This window comes from Idiotropiscis lumnitzeri, unplaced genomic scaffold (genome assembly GCF_059441095.1).
Source record: "Idiotropiscis lumnitzeri isolate Australia: NSW breed Sydney's pygmy pipehorse unplaced genomic scaffold, RoL_Ilum_1.0 HiC_scaffold_25, whole genome shotgun sequence".
NCBI classification, from domain to species: domain Eukaryota; kingdom Metazoa; phylum Chordata; class Actinopteri; order Syngnathiformes; family Syngnathidae; genus Idiotropiscis; species Idiotropiscis lumnitzeri.
In genome coordinates this window covers 632,314-652,351 of record NW_028283563.1, presented here as the reverse complement: position 1 = coordinate 652,351, position 20,038 = coordinate 632,314, and the positions used below count along the sequence as shown (strand labels likewise).

The 20,038-nt window shown below is 48.9% G+C and overlaps 1 long non-coding RNA gene across 2 annotated transcripts in view; it reads right to left on the bottom strand.

Moving 5' to 3' along the window:
- Window positions 1-2,348: 2,348 nt before the first annotated feature.
- The window catches only part of LOC148316014 (uncharacterized), a 156,448-nt gene continuing 138,758 nt past the window's right edge, over window positions 2,349-20,038 (bottom strand). The window contains exons 3-4 of one of the 2 annotated variants that reach the window (XR_015840420.1): window positions 18,017-18,117; window positions 2,349-2,422 (exon numbers count right to left, since the gene is read on the bottom strand). This is a non-coding gene — a long non-coding RNA (uncharacterized LOC148316014). Of the gene's footprint in view, window positions 2,423-17,901; window positions 17,942-18,016; window positions 18,118-20,038 lie in introns of those variants that run through there. The other variant, XR_015840419.1, reaches the window with a different exon arrangement.

The window sequence follows — 20,038 nt, the reverse complement described above, 5'->3', positions numbered from 1 at the left end:
GTCTCGGTCCCCATTAACCGCAATAACCGAGGGTTCACTGTACTCCATAAAATTTACAAAAAGCGAGGTGAAACACTCAACCAGGGCTGCTCTGCATGTTGTGCTGGGCCACCTGGAACAACAGCGGAGCTATGCAAGGATGCTCTTTGTGGACTACAGCTCGGGATTCAACACGATCATCCCAGACATCCTCGTCGCCAAACTGGACACTCTCGGCCTCCCTGCCCTCACACGCATCTGGATTAAGGACTTTCTGACCAACAGACCCCAGACTGTGTTGCTCGGCCCCTACACGTCCTCCACCCTCATGCTGAGCACCGGTTCCCCCCAAGGATGCGTGCTGAGCCCTCTCCTGTACGCCCTCTACACCTACGACTGCAGCCCGGCCCACGGCAACAACACCATCGTCAAGTTTGCTGACGACACGACAGTGGTCGGTCTGATCTCGGAAGGTGACGAGACAGCCTACAGAGAGGAGGTAGGGAGACTGACAACTTGGTGCAAGGAGAACAGACTGCACCTTAACTCTGCTAAAACAAAGGAGATTGTCGTCGACTTCAGGAGGAACAAGACGCTGCCGCCCCCCCTCTGCATCGAAGGCGTGTGTGTGGAGAGGGTCCACACGTTCAAGTTCCTGGGAGTACAGATCTCCGATGACCTTTCTTGGAGTCACAACACCACAGCAGTGGTAAAGAAGGTCCGCCAACATCTGCACTTCCTGAGAGTCCTCAGGAAATTCAACCTGGACAGGAAGCTGCTGCTGGCCTTCTACCACTCGTCCATCGAGAGCCTGCTGACGTACTGTGTCTCCACCTGGTACAGCGGCTGCACTGAGGCGGACAGAGTGAGGCTCCAGAGGACAGTCAAAACAGCGCAAAGGATTATTGGCTGCCCTCTCCCCTCGCTGTCGGACATCTACACCGCCCGGTGCCTCAGAAGGGCTCTCAACATCGTCAAAGACAATACCCACCCAAACTCACACCTGTTCGACCTGTTGCCCTCTGGCAGGCGCTACAGATGCATCAAATCAAGGACCAATAGACTGAGAAACAGTTTCTTTCCGAGAGCCATCTCCATACTGAACTCTCACACACACACGAGACCACCCTAACCTTGCAAAACAGCATTGTGATGTGTTTCTATATGCCCTATTTAGTACTGAATTCCATTGCACTGTCTTATTTATTTATCTAATTTATATATTGTCTGTATTATTGTTGTATTGCACTGGAGAGGGGAGCCCTCTAATCTCGTTGCACACTTGAGTACAATGACAATAAAGGGATTTCTATTTCTATTCTATTCTTTTTTTAACTTTTCTCGAGGGCCATGGCGAGCCATTTCAAAAAAGCTGCACAACTAACGTATAAAATATTGATAAATTTGCTCTGCCTGATGTGTGTGTCGTTTCACGAGTTGTCGTTCATATTTAGAACCTCATAATCAGCGTTGTTTTATTGCCAAACAGTGCAATGCCACTCCCACAACTTTTCACGAAAAAGGATGAATTTCGTATTGTGACATCCTCATGGCCGAAACAGTCCTCCGAGCATATATGAGGGCGACCTTGTTGAGTTGCACGGAGAAAAACATTCAAGAAAATAACTTGTATTAGCTTTTACCAGTTGGTGGCGCTACTACTACGATGAAAAATAAGTTGGTAGATGTCTTCAGGGCTAAAGTATCCTCAAATGTGTACAACTTCGAGAAGATAGGATCATCTGAGTCATGTTGCCGGAGCTTTTGTTGCCACAAAGTACAATCGGACTTTTCAGCACCGTAATAGCCACGCCTTTTGCCAAAACGTCACAAAACTCGGCAGAGAGTAAGATCATTGTCTTGAGTCTTTTCTGACTAATTTTCAGTCGGATTCGTCAAAAGGGCACGTTGCAGTACGTGAAAATTAAAATAAAAACAAATTTTTGATTCCACTTGGCGGCGCTGTGTGTATAACAAAATAATAACATTAAGATGTCTTCAGGTCGGGACATTTTATTTACAGGTGAAGGTTTGGATTTTTAGGAGCATGTGCAGGGGAGTTATTAAGCATTCATTTATTTGTATTAGGTTCATTTTGTCTTCTTATTATTGATATTTGACAGATTCATTAAAAGCAGACAATTATGTTTTCGGTAAATTTTTTACCTGACATGTTTCGGCGAGTCTTTCGCCTTCTTCAGAGTGTCGCATGATGGTGTCTTGAGACCCGTCTTTATCAGCTGATGTTCCATGAGGGTGTGACTTACCTGTCAAAAAAATGAAAAATCAGAGCAGTAAAAGAACAAGCACAACATGAACATTACAAATCAGCAATCACTGACCACTGCAAAAGGGAAAACCACATCATGGACCGGGAGAAGGGCAGGGTCATCCGCACAGAAGAGAACAAACAACAGCGCTGGATCAGAGAGGCCATTGAGATCTGCAAGCGAGGCATAAAAACCATGAACAGAGACAAGGTTGCCTTCATCCTCTCTACCACCTGGACCAGCATCTTGGCGGAGTTAACGGACAGCGGGGGGCGTGACTTGCCTTCATTCTTGTGACAGGTAAGTCACGCCCTCATGGAACATCAGCTGATAAAGACGGGCCACAAGACACCATCATGTGACACTCTGAAGAAGGCGAAAGACTTTCGTATTGTGACATCCTCAAGTCCTAAACACTCATCCGAGCAAATATAAGGTAGATTTTGTTAACCTGCCCGGAGAAAAACATCAACGAAAATAATTTGTATTTGTTTTAACCAGTTGGTGGCGCTACCACTGCGATCAAAAATAAGTTGGCAGCCGTCTTCAGGGCCTGAATATCCTCAAATGTGAAACATTTCAAGAAGATAGATCATCTGAATCATTTTGCAGGAACTTTTGTTGCCACGGAGAATAATCAGACTCTGCGGCACCGTAATAGCCACGCCCTTCGAAGGAAAGTCACAAAAATAGGGATAGAGTAAGATCAATGTCTTGAGTCTTTTCTAGCCAATTTTCAATCGGATTCGTTAAAAGGGCACCGTGCAGTACGTCAAAATGTAAAAAATGATATTGATTTGCGCAAGGTGTATAACTGAATATAAACATATAGATGTTTTCAGGTACCGACTCTTTATGTACATGTGAAGTTTTGGATTTTTAGCAGCATGTGCAGAGAGTTATTAAGCATTTTGTCCATTGCGGCGAAGGAAATCTTAAGTGAAAACTTCGAAGCCCCGCCCCCGTCATATAGTATTTCGGAAACAAAAAATTTTAGCCCCAGTGTTGGTCCCAGGTCTTAAGATGCTACAGACAGAATTTTAAGGCAATCAGATGAAGCCTTTAGGATCAGGGTGCAAAAGAATGACCCCTGTAAACATGCAAAAAAGGGCAAAAGTCGGACTTTCAAAAATTCATAACTCACTTCCTATTCATATTAGACATTAAAATATCAAATTTTTCGCCATGCCCGATGAGACTGCCAAGTTTGGTGAATTTTTGTGCATGTTTCGGGGGTCAAAAATGCAATCGAACAATCGGAAAAATAATAATAATAATAATTTCTACAAAAACAATAGGGACTTCGCAGCGGTCGCTGCTCAGGCCCTAATAATAATAATAATAATAAGAGAAGATAAGATAAGATGTCCTTTATTAGTCCCACAATGGGGAAATTTGAAAGTAATAATATTTTCTACAAAAACAATAGGGACGTCGCAGCCGTCGCAGCTCGGGCCCTAATAACAATTTCTAGAAAAACAATAGGGACCTCGCAGCGGTCACTGCTCGGGCCCTAATAATAATAATAATAATAATTTCCACAAAAACAATGGGGACCTCGTAGCGGTCGCTGCTCGGGCCCTAATAATAATTTCTACATAAACAATAGGGACCTCGCCGCGGTCGCTGCTCGGGCCCCAATAATAATTTCTACACAAAGTCCATTGTGGTGACCCGCCCCTTTTAAGTAAATTCAAAATGGCCGACTTCCTGTAAAACCTAGCTCATTGCTCCAAGAGACTTTTTTGTAGGTCTTGGTCTTATACATACAGTGAACCCTCGATACTTCGCGGTTCACCTTTCGCGGGTTCAGTGCTTCGCGGGTATAAAAAATATTCGGGGGCATTGTAGTTTCGCCGAGCGGCACGACGGGCGCTGGAGCGGTTAGACGGCCGGCGTGCGCCGAAGAAGAGCGTGGGCGAAGAAGAGCGTGGGCGAAGAGGAGAGTGGACGAAGAAGAGCACGTTCCCCCAGACACGATCGGTGGCGACGTTTCGCGCGGTTCGGACCGTACCAGAGCTCCGGCCGGCGTGCGTGGCAGTTAAGCCGTAGAGGAGCACCTTCCCCGGGCACGGGCGGTGCCAAGCGGCCCCTAAGTTTAACCGAATGGAAGCTCCGGAGGAGGAGGGCATGCTCGCGTCACAGTAAGCCGAAGAGGAGCACCTTCCCCGGGCACGGGCGGTTCCAAGCGGCCCCTAAGTTTAACCAAATGGAAGCTCCGGAGGAGGAGGGCATGCTCGCGTCACAGTAAGCCGAAGAGGAGCACCTTCGCCGGGCACGGGCGGTTCCAAGCGGCCCCTAAGTTTAACCGAATGGAAGCTCCGGAGGAGGCGGGCATGCTCGCGTCACAGTAAGCCGAAGAGGAGCACCTTCCCCGGGCACGGGCGGTGCCAAGCGGCCCCTAAGTTTAACCGAATGGAAGCTCCGGGGGAGGAGGGCGGGCGTGTGTCACAGTTAAGCCGAATTGGAACACCTCTTCCGCCCGGGCACGAACGGAGCGCGAAGCTGTCAGTTATGAATGAATAAATGAATAAATAAATAAATAAATAAAGAATGCCACCTTTCATTTCACAGGGCACACCGGACGGCGTACCAGCAGGTAAAAGTCGGAGTAATTAAATAAATACAAAAAGAATGGCTGGGGAATAAAAAAATAATACGTTTTAATAATAATTTGGTTTTTTTGTTATAACATGAATTTCACTCTCTCTCTCTCTCTGTATATATATATATATATCTATATATATATATCTATATATATATATATATATATATATATATATATATTTATTTTATATATTGTATTTTTTTTTAAGCATTTTTGAAGGTGCGCCGCTACTTCGCGGATTTTCAGTTTCCGCGGGTGGTCTCGGTCCCCATTAACCGCGACAACCGAGGGTTCACTGTACTCCATAAAATTTACAAAAAGCGAGGTGAAACACTCAACCAGGGCTGCTTTTTTGAACATTTCTCGAGGGCCATGGCGAGCCATTTCAAAAAAGCTGCACAACTAACGTATAAAATATTGATAAATTTGCTCTGCCTGATGTGTGTGTCAAGTTTCACGAGTTGTCGTTCATATTTAGAACCTCATAATCAGCGTTGTTTTATTGCCGAACAGTGCAATGCCACTCCCACAACTTTTCACGAAAAAGGATGAATTTCGTATTGTGACATCCTCATGGCCGAAACAGTCATCCGAGCATATATGAGGGCGACCTTGTTGAGTTGCACGGAGAAAAACATCCAAGAAAATAACTTGTATTAGCTTTTACCAGTTGGTGGCGCTACTACTACGATGAAAAATAAGTTGGTAGATGTCTTCAGGGCTGAAGTATCCTCAAATGTGTACAACTTCGAGAAGATAGGATCATCTGAGTCATGTTGCCGGAGCTTTTGTTGCCACAAAGTACAATCGGACTTTTCAGCACCGTAATAGCCACGCCTTTTGCCAAAACGTCACAAAATTCGGCAGAGAGTAAGATCATTGTCTTGAGTCTTTTCTGACTAATTTTCAGTCGGATTCGTCAAAAGGGCACCGTGCAGTACGTGAAAATTAAAATAAAAACACATTTTTGATTCCACTTGGCGGCGCTGTGTGTATAACAAAATAATAACATTAAGATGTCTTCAGGTCGGGACGTTTTATTTACAGGTGAAGGTTTGGATTTTTAGGAGCATGTGCAGGGGCGTTATTAAGCATTCATTTATTTGTATTAGGTTCATTTTGTCTTCTTATTATTGATATTTGACTGATTCATTAAAAGCAGACAATTATGTTTTAGGTTAATTTTTTACCTGACATGTTTCGGCGAGTCTTTCGCCTTCTTCAGAGTGTCGCATGATGGTGTCTTGAGACCCGTCTTTATCAGCTGATGTTCCATGTGGGTGTGACTTACCTGTCAAAAAAATGAAAAATCAGAGCAGTAAAAGAACAAGCACTGTCAGGACTCGCCGGTCGGCGAGGAGGAGGTGGACCCAAAAGGCGAGGAGGCAGAGAGGTCAGTAACGTGAAGGGAATTTATTAACTGAAACAACCAGGGCAAACAATGTGGCAGGGTGAAAAATAACAAAAGACAAACTTAACGTGACCAGACTGGGAGGCAGGGCGAGGAACAACACTGAAAGACGGGAACGAAGAGGGGAACCAGAGCATGAACATGAACAAGGAGCAGAACGTGAACAAAGGTGGTCGTGGCTGTCCGTGATTTTCGGCAATGACCCGACACTGGGTTGAGAGCATGGAAGGCTTAAGTAGTCCGGTAATCAGGGGAGCAGATGGGGAGCAGGTGTGTGATCGTTGATGAGGAGCAGGTGCGTGGCTGGTGAGGGCGAGGTGCTGAGGGGAAACGCCCCTGCTCAGCTGATCAAAACAGACAGGAAAAGGCACATGGCAGGAAGGAGGGGAGAAAATAACAACAAAAACAATAACAAAAACCGCATGCATATGAAAACAATAACAAAAGGCTGTCATGCCTGACGCGGATCATGACAGTACCCCCCCCTCAAGGGACGGATTCCAGACGTCCCAAAAAAAAGGAAAAGAAAAGAAAAGGAAAACCATGTCCAAGAACGAGGGTGGGCGGAAGGGGTCGGGAGGTGGGTCAACGACCCGTGATCGAGACCGGTCTGGCGGATTCCCGGGAGGCCAGACCAGCGAGTCTTTTCGTGACCCTTCAGGGGGCCGTGAGGGTGGCCAGGCCAGTACGTCCCATTGGGGCCATTCAGGCGGACGTCCGGAACGACCCGAACGCCACATGAAGTCCGCTGATGGAGCTGGGGCGAGGAGCGGCGGCAGGCCATGGAACGTCGCCGAGTCAGGAACGTGGCGCGGCGGCTGGTCGTTGAACCCTGCCGAGACAGGAACGTGGAGCGGCGGCAGATTGTCGAGCCCCGCCGAGACAGGAACGTGGAGCGGCGGCTGGTCGTCGAGCCCCGCCGAGACAGGAACGCGGAGCGGCGGCTGGTCGTCGAGCCCCGCCGAGACAGGAACGCGGAGCGGCGGCTGGTCGTCGAGCCCCGCCGAGTCAGGAACGCGGAGCGGCGGCTGGTCGTCGAGCCCCGCCGAGTCAGGAACGCGGAGCGGCGGCTGGTCGTCGAGCCCCGCCGAGACAGGAACGCGGAGCGGCGGCTGGTCGTCGAGCCCCGCCGAGTCAGGAACGCGGAGCGGCGGCTGGTCGTCGAACCCCGCCGAGTCAGGAACGTGGAGCGGCGGCTGGTCGTCGAGCGTCGTCGAGACAGGAACGTGGAGCGGCGGCTGGTCGTCGAGCCCCGCCGAGGCGGGAGCGTGGAGCGGCGGCTGGTCGTCGAGCGTCGCCGAGACCGGAACGTGGAGCGACGGCTGGTCGTCGAACCCCGCCGCGTCAGGAACGTGGAGCGGCGGCTGGTCGTCGAACACCGCCGAGACCGGAACGTGGGGCGGCGGCCCATCGTTGAACCCCGCCGACACAGGAACGCGGAGCGACGGCTGGTCGTCGATCCCTGCCGAGACAAGAACATGGAGCGGCGGTGGGTCGTCGTCCACCGCCGAGGCAGGAACCAAGAGCGGCCGCGGGCCGTCGAGCGCCGCCGGGGCCAAGGCGAGCAGTGGCGACGGGTCGTCGGATGCTGCCGCGGCCAGAGCGGGGCGCGGTGGTGGGTCCTCGTGCGTCGCCGAGACTGAGGCGTGACGCGGCGGCGGACCGTCGTCCATCGCGGGCACCGGAACCGGGAGCGGCGGCTGGTCGTCGACCCCTGCCGAGACAAGAATGTGGAGCGGCGGTGGGTCGCCGTCCACCGCCGAGGCAGAAACCAGGAGCGGCCGTGGGTCGTCGAGCGCTGCCGGAGCCAAGGCGAGCAGTGGCGACGGGTCGTCGGATGCTGCCGAGGCCAGAGCGGGGTGCGATGGTGGGTCGTCGTGCGTCGCCGTGGCTGAGGCGTGACTCGGCGGCGGACCGTCGTCCATCGCAGGCACCGGGACCGGGAGCGGCGGCGCTTCATCAGGCGCCGCTGGGACCGATACGGCAGGCGACTGCTCGTCGTCCACCACGGGTGCAGGGACCGGGAGTGACGGCTGCGGGCCGTGTTCTGCCAAAACGTGAGCTTGGAGCGGAGGCAAGGCGTGCCCCACCGGAACATGGGCTTGGGACGGACGCACAACGTGCTCCGCCGGAACGTGAGCTTGGGACGGACGCGCAGCGTGCTCCTCCTGAACGTGAACCTGGGTCGGAAGCAGGGTGTGCTTCCCCTGAACGTGGACTTGGGACGGACGCACAACGTGCTCCGCCTGAACGTGAGCTTGGGACGGACGCACAGCGTGCTCCGCCTGAACGTGAGCTTGGGACGGACGCACAGCGTGCTCCGCCTGAACGTGAACTAGGGACGGACGCCGGACGGGCTCCGCGTGAACGTGAACTTGGGTCGGGGGCAGGATGTGCTCCGCCTGAACGTGAACTTGGTTCGGGCGCACAGCGTGCTCCGCTGGATCGGGAGCTGGGATCGCCATTGGGGCCCCGGGACGGGGCTCGGCCGCTGACGGGGAGCCGGGACACGGCTCAGCAGCTGGCGGGGAGCCGGGACTGGGCTCAGCAGCTGGCGGGGAGCCGGGACTGGGCTCAGCAGCTGGCGGGGAGCCGGGACTGGGCTCAGCAGCTGGCGGGAAGCCGGGACTGGGCTCAGCAGCTGGCGGGGAGCCGGGACTGGGCTCAGCAGCTGGCGGGGAGCCGGGACAGGGCTCAGCAGCTGGCGGGGAGCCGGGACAGGGCTCAGCAGCTGGCGGGGAGCCGGGACAGGGCTCAGCAGCTGGCGGGGAGCCGGGACAGGGCTCAGCAGCTGGCGGGGAGCCGGGACAGGGCTCAGCAGCTGGCGGGGAGCCGGAACGGGGCTCGGCCGCCTTCGAGGAGTCGGCACGGGACTCTGGAGGCTGCGGCTCGCATGGAGGCGGCGGGGTCCGTGCAGCGGGAGCTGCATTGGTCACTGCTGCAGGCGTGGAGGCGACAGCGGGCCGGGTGCAGCAGTCGATCCGGGCACAGCCGAACCGGGGGCCCTGATCCCTGTCAGCCTGCCGCCATAGGGAATCAGGAAAACGGGAGACCTGAGGGACCGTGACTGCGGGGGCTGGTGAACGCGAGCTAGGAGACGCCAGGGGAGCGTGATCCGGTGCTGAAACTGATGGTGAACGATGTGCGCGACGTGACCGTGACTTCCGGGATTTGGGACGTGAAGCGCGCGAGGGGGAGTGGGAGGTGGTCGCGAAAAACTCAAATGGCTCGGGGGGAGGAAGGTGACGGCTCAAAAATAACTCCGCGTTGCGCTGAGCGACTAAGAGAGTGGCAATATATTCAAAATCATAGTCGTGATCTGGATCGGAAAAAATGTGAGGGGCAAGGTGCTCAAAATCAAACTCGTGACCGGACTTACTCGAACCGTGAGGGGGTGAAAGGGCTTGGTGCTCAAAATCGTCCTCGTAATCCGAATCTATGATCAGGTGAGGGGGTATGACAGGCTGGTAATCGGTGCTGTAATCGGGGGGCAAAAGGGGAGAAACAGACGTCGAGCGGAAAATGGAACCTACTTGAAGGACACGGGGTTGGTCGGCAGGCTGAGGGGGGTTGTCCGTCCGGCGGCGTCCATGACGCCGCCGTGAGCCTCTCGCTGGGTCCTTCTTTGGTCGGGTCATTCTGTCAGGACTCGCCGGTCGGCGAGGAGGAGGTGGACCCAAAAGGCGAGGAGGCAGAGAGGTCAGAAACGTGAAGGGAATTTATTAACTGAAACAACCAGGGCAAACAATGTGGCAGGGTGAAAAATAACAAAAGACAAACTTAACGTGACCAGACTGGGAGGCAGGGCGAGGAACAACACTGAAAGACGGGAACGAAGAGGGGAACCAGAGCATGAACATGAACAAGGAGCAGAACGTGAACAAAGGTGGTCGTGGCTGTCCGTGATTTTCGGCAATGACCCGACACTGGGTTGAGAGCATGGAAGGCTTAAGTAGTCCGGTAATCAGGGGAGCAGATGGGGAGCAGGTGTGTGATCGTTGATGAGGAGCAGGTGCGTGGCTGGTGAGGGCGAGGTGCTGAGGGGAAACGCCCCTGCTCAGCTGATCAAAACAGACAGGAAAAGGCACATGGCAGGAAGGAGGGGAGAAAATAACAACAAAAACAATAACAAAAACCGCATGCATATGAAAACAATAACAAAAGGCTGTCATGCCCGACGCGGATCATGACAAGCACAACATGAACATTACAAATCAGCAATCACTGACCACTGCAAAAGGGAAAACCACATCATGGACCGGGAGAAGGGCAGGGTCATCCGCACCGAAGAGAACAAACAACAGCGCTGGATCAGAGAGGCCATTGAGATCTGCAAGCGAGGCATAAAAACCATGAACAGAGACAAGGGAGCCTTCATCCTCTCTACCACCTGGAGCAGCATCTTGGCGGAGTGAACGGACAGCGGGGGGCGTGACTTGCCTTCATTCTTGTGACAGGTAAGTCACGCCCTCATGGAACATCAGCTGATAAAGACGGGTCACAAAGACACCATCATGTGACACTCTGAAGAAGGCGAAAGACTTTCGTATTGTGACATCCTCAAGGCCTAAACACTCATCCGAGCAAATATAAGGTAGATTTTGTTAACCTGCCCGGAGAAAAAAATCAACGAAAATAATTTGTATTTGTTTTAACCAGTTGGTGGCGCTACCACTGCGATCAAAAATAAGTTGGCAGCCGTCTTGAGGGCCTGAATATCCTCAAATGTGAAAAATTTCGAGAAGATGGATCATCTGAATCATTTTGCAGGAACTTTTGTTGCCACGGAGAATAATCAGACTCTGCGGCACCGTAATAGCCGGGCCCTTCGAAGGAAAGTCACAAAAATAGGGATAGAGTAAGATCAATGTCTTGAGTCTTTTCTAGCCAATTTTCAATCGGATTCGTTAAAAGGGCACCGTGCAGGACGTCAAAATGTAAAAAATGATATTGATTGGCGCAAGGTGTATAACAGAATATAAACATATAGATGTCTTCAGGTACCGACTCTTGATGTACATGTGAAGTTTTGGATTTTTAGCAGCATGTGCAAGAGAGTTATTAAGCATTTTGTCCATTGCGGCGAAGGAAATCTTAAGTGAAAACTTTGAAGCCCCGCCCCCGTCATATAGTATTTCGGAAACAAAAGATTTTAGCCCCAATTTTAGCCCCAGTGTTTGTCCCAGGTCTTAAGATGCTACAGACAGAATTTTAAGGCAATCAGATGAAGCCTTTAGGATCAGGGTGCAAAAGAATGACCCCTGTAAACATGCAAAAAAGGGCAAAAGTCGGACTTTCAAAAATTCATAACTCACTTCCTGTTCATATTAGACGTTTAAAATATCAAATTTCTCGCCATGCCCGATGAGACTGCCAAGTTTGGTGAGTTTTTGTGCATGTTTCGGGGTCAAAAATGCAATCGAACAATCGGAAAAATAATAATAATAATAATTTCTACAAAAACAACAGGGACTTTGCAGCGGTCGCTGCTCAGGCCCTAATAATAATAATAATAATAATAATAAAAGTAATAATATTTTCTACAAAAACAATAGGGACCTCGCAGCCGTCGCAGCTCGGGCCCTAATAACAATTTCTAGAAAAACAATAGGGACCTCGCAGCGGTCACTGCTCGGGCCCGAATAATAATAATAATAATAATTTCCACAAAAACAATGGGGACCTCGTAGCGGTCGCTGCTCGGGCCCTAATAATAATTTCTACATAAACAATAGGGACCTCGCCGCGGTCGCTGCTCGGGCCCCAATAATAATTTCTACACAAAGTCCATTGTGGTGACCCGCCCCCTTTTAAGTAAATTCAAAATGGCCGACTTCCTGTAAAACCTAGCTCATTGCTCCAAGAGACTTTTTTGTAGGTCTTGGTCTTATACATAGAGTGAACCCTCGCTACTTGGCGGTTCACCTTTCGCGGGTTCAGTGCTTCGCGGGTCTAAAAAATATTCGGGGGCATTGTAGTTTCGCCGAGCGGCACGACGGGGCGCTGGAGCGGTTAGACGGCCGGTGTGCGCCGAAGAAGAGCGTGGGCGAAGAGGAGAGTGGACGAAGAAGAGCACGTTCCCCCGGACACGATCGGTGGCGACGTTTCGCGCGGTTCGGACAGTACCAGAGCTCCGGCCGGCGTGCGTGGCAGTTAAGCCGTAGAGGAGAACCTTCCCCGGGCACGGGCGGTGCCAAGCGGCCCCTAAGTTTAACCGAATGGAAGCTCCGGAGGAGGAGGGCATGCTCGCGTCACAGTAAGCCGAAGAGGAGCACCTTCCCCGGGCACGGGCGGTTCCAAGCGGCCCCTAAGTTTAACCGAATGGAAGCTCCGGAGGAGGAGGGCATGCTCGCGTCACAGTAAGCCGAAGAGGAGCACCTTCCCCGGGCACGGGCGGTGCCAAGCGGCCCCTAAGTTTAACCGAATGGAAGCTCCGGGGGAGGAGGGCGGGTGTGTGTCACAGTTAAGCCGAATTGGAGCACCTCTTCCGCCCGGGCACGAGCGGAGCGCGAAGCTGTCAGTTATGAATGTATAAAAGAATAAATAAATAAATGAATAAAGAATGCCACCTTTCATTTCACAGGGCACACCGGACGGCGTACCAGCAGGTAAAAGTCGGAGTAATTAAATAAATACAAAAAGAATGGCTGGGGAATAAAAAAATAATAAGTTTTAATAATAATTTGGTTTTTTTGTTATAACATGAATTTCACTCTCTCTCTCCCCGTATATATATATATATATATATATATATATATTTATATATTTATTATATATATTGTATATTTTTTTAAGCATTTTTGAAGGTGCGCCGCTACTTCGCGGATTTTCAGTTTTCGCGGGTGGTCTCTGTCCCCATTAACCGCGATTACCGAGGGTTCACTGTACTCCATAAAATTTACAAAAAGCGAGGTGAAACACTCAACCAGGGCTGCTTTTTTTAACATTTCTCGAGGGCCATGGCGAGCCATTTCAAAAAAGCTGCACAACTAACGTATAAAATATTGATAAATTTGCTTGGCCTGATGTGTGTGTAAAGTTTCACGAGTTGTCGTTCATATTTAGAACCTCATAATCAGCGTTGTTTTATTGCCGAACAGTGCAATGCCACTCCCACAACTTTACACGAAAAAGGACGAATTTCGTATTGTGACATCCTCATGGCCGAAACAGTCATCCGAGCATATATGAGGGCGGCCTTGTTGAGTTGCACGGAGAAAAACATCCAAGAAAATAACTTGTATTAGCTTTTACCAGTTGGTGGCGCTACTACTACGATGAAAAATAAGTTGGTAGATGTCTTCAGGGCTGAAGTATCCTCAAATGTGTACAACTTCGAGAAGATAGGATCATCTGAGTCATGTTGCCGGAGCTTTTGTTGCCACAGAGTACAATCTGACTTTTCAGCACCGTAATAGCCACGCCTTTTGCCAAAACGTCACAAAATTCGGCAGAGAGTAAGATGGTTGTCTTGAGTCTTTTCTGACTAATTTTCAGTCGGATTTGTCAAAAGGGCACCGTGCAGGATGTGAAAATTAAAATAAAAACACATTTTTGATTCCACTTGGCGGCGCTGTGTGTATAACAAAATAATAACATTAAGATGTCTTCAGGTCGGGACGTTTTATTTACAGGTGAAGGTTTGGATTTTTAGGAGCATGTGCAGGGGAGTTATTAAGCATTCATTTATTTGTATTAGGTTCATTTTGTCTTCTTATTATTGATATTTGACTGATTCATTAAAAGCAGACAATTATGTTTTAGGTTAATTTTTTACCTGACATGTTTCGGCCAGTCTTTCGCCTTCTTCAGAGTGTCGCATGATGGTGTCTTGAGACCCGTCTTTATCAGCTGATGTTCCATGAGGGTGTGACTTACCTGTCAAAAAAAATGAAAAATCAGAGCAGTAAAAGAACAAGCACAACATGAACATTACAAATCAGCAATCACTGACCACTGCAAAAGGGAAAACCACATCATGGACCGGGAGAAGGGCAGGGTCATCCGCACCGAAGAGAACAAACAACAGCGCTGGATCAGAGAGGCCATTGAGATCTGCAAGCGAGGCATAAAAACCATGAACAGAGACAAGGGAGCCTTCATCCTCTCTACCACCTAGAGCAGCATCTTGGCGGAGTGAACGGACAGCGGGGGGTGTGACTTGCCTTCATTCTTGTGACAGGTAAGTCACGCCCTCATGGAACATCAGCTGATAAAGACGGGTCACAAGACACCATCATGTGACACTCTGAAGAAGGCGAAAGACTTTCGTATTGTGACATCCTCAAGGCCTAAACACTCATCCGAGCAAATATAAGGTAGATTTTGTGAACCTGCCCGGAGAAAAACATCAACGAAAATAATTTGTATTTGTTTTAACCAGTTGGTGGCGCTACCACTGCGATCAAAAATAAGTTGGCAGCCGTCTTCAGGGCCTGAATATCCTCAAATGTGAAAAATTTCGAGAAGATGGATCATCTGAATCATTTTGCAGGAACTTTTGTTGCCACGGAGAATAATCAGACTCTGCGGCACCGCAATAGCCACGCCCTTCGAAGGAAAGTCACAAAAATAGGGATAGAGTAAGATCAATGTCTTGAGTCTTTTCTAGCCAATTTTCAATCGGATTCGTTAAAAGGGCACCGTGCAGTACGTCAAAATGTAAAAAATGTTATTGATTGGCGCAAGGTGTATAACAGAATATAAACATATAGATGTCTTCAGGTACCGACTCTTTATGTACATGTGAAGTTTTGGATTTTTAGCAGCATGTGCAGGAGAGTTATTAAGCATTTTGTCCATTGCGGCGAAGGAAATCTTAAGTGAAAACTTTGAAGCCCCGCCCCCGTCATATAGTATTTCGGAAACAAAAGATTTTAGCCCCAGTGTTTGTCCCAGGTCTTAAGATGCTACAGACAGAATTTTAAGGCAATCAGATGAAGCCTTTAGGATCAGGGTGCAAAAGAATGACCCCTGTAAACATGCAAAAAAGGGCAAAAGTCGGACTTTCAAAAATTCATAACTCACTTCCTGTTCATATTAGACGTTAAAATATCAAATTTCTCGCCATGCCCGATGAGACTGCCAAGTTTGGTGAGTTTTTGTGCATGTTTCGGGGTCAAAAATGCGATCGTACAATCGGAAAAATAATAATAATAACAATTTCTACAAAAACAACAGGGACTTCGCAGCGGTCGCTGCTCAGGCCCTAATAATAATAATAAAAGTAATAATATTTTCTACAAAAACAATAGGGACCTCGCAGCCGTCGCAGCTCGGGCCCTAATAACAATTTCTAGAAAAACAATAGGGACCTCGCAGCGGTCACTGCTCGGGCCCTAATAATAATAATAATAATAATTTCCACAAAAACAATGGGGACCTCGTAGCGGTCGCTGCTCGGGCCCTAATAATAATTTCTACATAAACAATAGGGACCTCGCCACGGTCGCTGCTCGGGCCCCAATAATAATTTCTACACAAAGTCCATTGTGGTGACCCGCCCCTTTTAAGTAAATTCAAAATGGCCGACTTCCTGTAAAACCTAGCTCATTGCTCCAAGAGACTTTTTTGTAGGTCTTGGTCTTATACATACAGTGAACCCTCGCTACTTCGCGGTTCACCTTTCGCGGGTTCAGTGCTTTGCGGGTATAAAAAATATTCGGGGGCATTGTAGTTTCGCCGAGCGGCACGACGGGCGCTGGAGCGGTTAGACGGCCGGCGTGCGCCGAAGAAGAGCGTGGGCGAAGAGGAGAGTGGACGAAGAAGAGCACGTTCCCCCGGACACGATCGGTGGCGACGTTTCGCGCGGTTCGGACCGTACCAGGGCTCCGGCGGGCGTGCGTGGCAGTTAAGCCGTAGAGGAGCACCGTCCCCGGGCACGGGCGGTGCCAAGCGGCCCCTAAGTTTAACCGAATGGAAGCTCCGGAGGAGGAGGGCATGCTCGCGTCACAGTAAGCCGAAGAGGAGCACCTTCCCCAGGCACGGGCGGTTCCAAGCGGCCCCTAAGTTTAACCAAATGGAAGCTCCGGAGGAGGAGGGCATGCTCGCGTCACAGTAAGCCGAAGAGGAGCACCTTTGCCGGGCACGGGCGGTTCCAAGCGGCCCCTAAGTTTAACCGAATGGAAGCTCCGGAGGAGGCGGGCATGCTCGCGTCACAGTAAGCCGAAGAGGAGCACCTTCCCCAGGCACGGGCGGTGCCAAGCGGCCCCTAAGTTTAACCGAATGGAAGCTCCGGGGGAGGAGGGCGGGCGTGTGTCACAGTTAAGCCGAATTGGAACACCTCTTCCGCCCGGACACGAACGGAGCGCGAAGCTGTCAGTTATGAATGAATAAATGAATAAATAAATAAATAATTAAAGAATGCCACCTTTCATTTCACAGGGAACACCGGACGGCGTACCAGCAGGTAAATGTCGGAGTAATTAAATAAATACAAAAAGAATGGCTGGGGAATAAAAAAATAATACGTTTTAATAATAATTTGTTTTTTTTGTTATAACATGAATTTCACTCTCTCTCTCTCTCTCTCCCCGTATATATATATATATATATATATATATTTATTATATATATTGTATTTTCTTTTAAGCATTTTTGAAGGTGCGCCGCTACTTCGCGGATTTTCAGTTTCCGCGGGTGGTCTCGGTCCCCATTAACCGCGATAACCGAGGGTTCACTGTACTCCATAAAATTTACAAAAAGCGAGGTGAAACACTCAACCAGGGCTGCTTTTTTGAACATTTCTCGAGGGCCATGGCGAGCCATTTCAAAAAAGCTGCACAACTAACGTATAAAATATTGATAAATTTGCTCTGCCTGATGTGTGTGTCAAGTTTCACGAGTTGTCGTTCATATTTAGAACCTCATAATCAGCGTTGTTTTATTGCCAAACAGTGCAATGCCACTCCCACAACTTTTCACGAAAAAGGATGAATTTCGTATTGTGACATCCTCATGGCCGAAACAGTCCTCCGAGCATATATGAGGGCGACCTTGTTGAGTTGCACGGAGAAAAACATCCAAGAAAATAACTTGTATTAGCTTTTACCAGTTGGTGGCGCTACTACTACGATGAAAAATAAGTTGGTAGATGTCTTCAGGGCTGAAGTATCCTCAAATGTGTACAACTTCGAGAAGATAGGATCATCTGAGTCATGTTGCCGGAGCTTTTGTTGCCACAAAGTACAATCGGACTTTTCAGCACCGTAATAGCCACGCCTTTTGCCAAAACGTCACAAAACTCGGCAGAGAGTAAGATCATTGTCTTGAGTCTTTTCTGACTAATTTTCAGTCGGATTCGTCAAAAGGGCACGGTGCAGTACGTGAAAATTAAAATAAAAACAAATTTTTGATTCCACTTGGCGGCGCTGTGTGTATAACAAAATAATAACATTAAGATGTCTTCAGGTCGGGACATTTTATTTACAGGTGAAGGTTTGGATTTTTAGGAGCATGTGCAGGGGAGTTATTAAGCATTCATTTATTTGTATTAGGTTCATTTTGTCTTCTTATTATTGATATTTGACAGATTCATTAAAAGCAGACAATTATGTTTTCGGTAAATTTTTTACCTGACATGTTTCGGCGAGTCTTTCGCCTTCTTCAGAGTGTCGCATGATGGTGTCTTGAGACCGTCTTTATCAGCTGATGTTCCATGAGGGTGTGACCTACCTGTCAAAAAAATGAAAAATCAGAGCAGTAAAAGAACAAGCACAACATGAACATTACAAATCAGCAATCACTGACCACTGCAAAAGGGAAAACCACATCATGGACCGGGAGAAGGGCAGGGTCATCCGCACAGAAGAGAACAAACAACAGCGCTGGATCAGAGAGGCCATTGAGATCTGCAAGCAAGGCATAAAAACCATGAACAGAGACAAGGGAGCCTTCATCCTCTCTACCACCTGGACCAGCATCTTGGCGGAGTTAACGGACAGCGGGGGGCGTGACTTGCCTTCATTCTTGTGACAGGTAAGTCACGCCCTCATGGAACATCAGCTGATAAAGACGGGCCACAAGACACCATCATGTGACACTCTGAAGAAGGCGAAAGACTTTCGTATTGTGACATCCTCAAGGCCTAAACACTCATCCGAGCAAATATAAGGTAGATTTTGTTAACCTGCCCGGAGAAAAACATCAACGAAAATAATTTGTATTTGTTTTAACCAGTTGGTGGCGCTACCACTGCGATCAAAAATAAGTTGGCAGCCGTCTTCAGGGCCTGAATATCCTCAAATGTGAAAAATTTCGAGAAGATGGATCATCTGAATCATTTTGCAGGAACTTTTGTTGCCACGGAGAATAATCAGACTCTGCGGCACCGTAATAGCCACGCCCTTCGAAGGAAAGTCACAAAAATAGGGATAGAGTAAGATCAATGTCTTGAGTCTTTTCTAGCCAATTTTCAATCGGATTCGTTAAAAGGGCACCGTGCAGTACGTCAAAATGTAAAAAATGATATTGATTGGCGCAAGGTGTATAACTGAATATAAACGTATAGATGTCTTCAGGTACCGACTCTTTATGTACATGTGAAGTTTTGGATTTTTAGCAGCATGTGCAAGAGAGTTATTAAGCATTTTGTCCATTGCGGCGAAGGAAATCTTAAGTGAAAACTTCGAAGCCCCGCCCCCGTCATATTGTATTTCGGAAACAAAAAGTTTTAGCCCCAGTGTTTGTCCCAGGTCTTAAGATGCTACAGACAGAATTTTAAGGCAATCAGATGAAGCCTTTAGGATCAGGGTGCAAAAGAATGACCCCTGTAAACATGCAAAAAAGGGCAAAAGTCGGACTTTCAAAAATTCATAACTCACTTCCTGTTCATATTAGACGTTAAAATATCAAATTTCTCGCCATGCCCGATGAGACTGCCAAGTTTGGTGAGTTTTTGTGCATGTTTCGGGGTCAAAAATGCGATCGTACAATCGGAAAAATAATAATAATAATAATTTCTACAAAAACAACAGGGACTTCGCAGCGGTCGCTGCTCAGGCCCTAATAATAATAATAATAATAATAATAAAAGTAATAATATTTTCTACAAAAACAATAGGGACCTCGCAGCCGTCGCAGCTCGGGCCCTAATAACAATTTCTAGAAAAACAATAGGGACCTCGCAGCGGTCACTGCTCGGGCCCTAATAATAATAATAATAATAATTTCCACAAAAACAATGGGGACCTCGTAGCGGTCGCTGCTCGGGCCCTAATAATAATTTCTACATAAACAATAGGGACCTCGCCGCGGTCGCTGCTCGGGCCCCAATAATAATTTCTACACAAAGTCCATTGTGGTGACCCGCCCCTTTTAAGTAAATTCAAAATGGCCGACTTCCTGTAAAACCTAGCTCATTGCTCCAAGAGACTTTTTTGTAGGTCTTGGTCTTATACATACAGTGAACCCTCGCTACTTCGCGGTTCACCTTTCGCGGGTTCAGTGCTTCGCGGGTATAAAAAATATTCGGGGGCATTGTAGTTTCGCCGAGCGGCACGACGGGCGCTGGAGCGGTTAGACGGCCGGCGTGCGCCGAAGAAGAGCGTGGGCGAAGAGGAGAGTGGACGAAGAAGAGCACGTTCCCCCGGACACGATCGGTGGCGACGTTTCGCGCGGTTCGGACCGTACCAGGGCTCCGGCCGGCGTGCGTGGCAGTTAAGCCGTAGAGGAGCACCGTCCCCGGGCACGGGCGGTGCCAAGCGGCCCCTAAGTTTAAACGAATGGAAGCTCCGGAGGAGGAGGGCATGCTCGCGTCACAGTAAGCCGAAG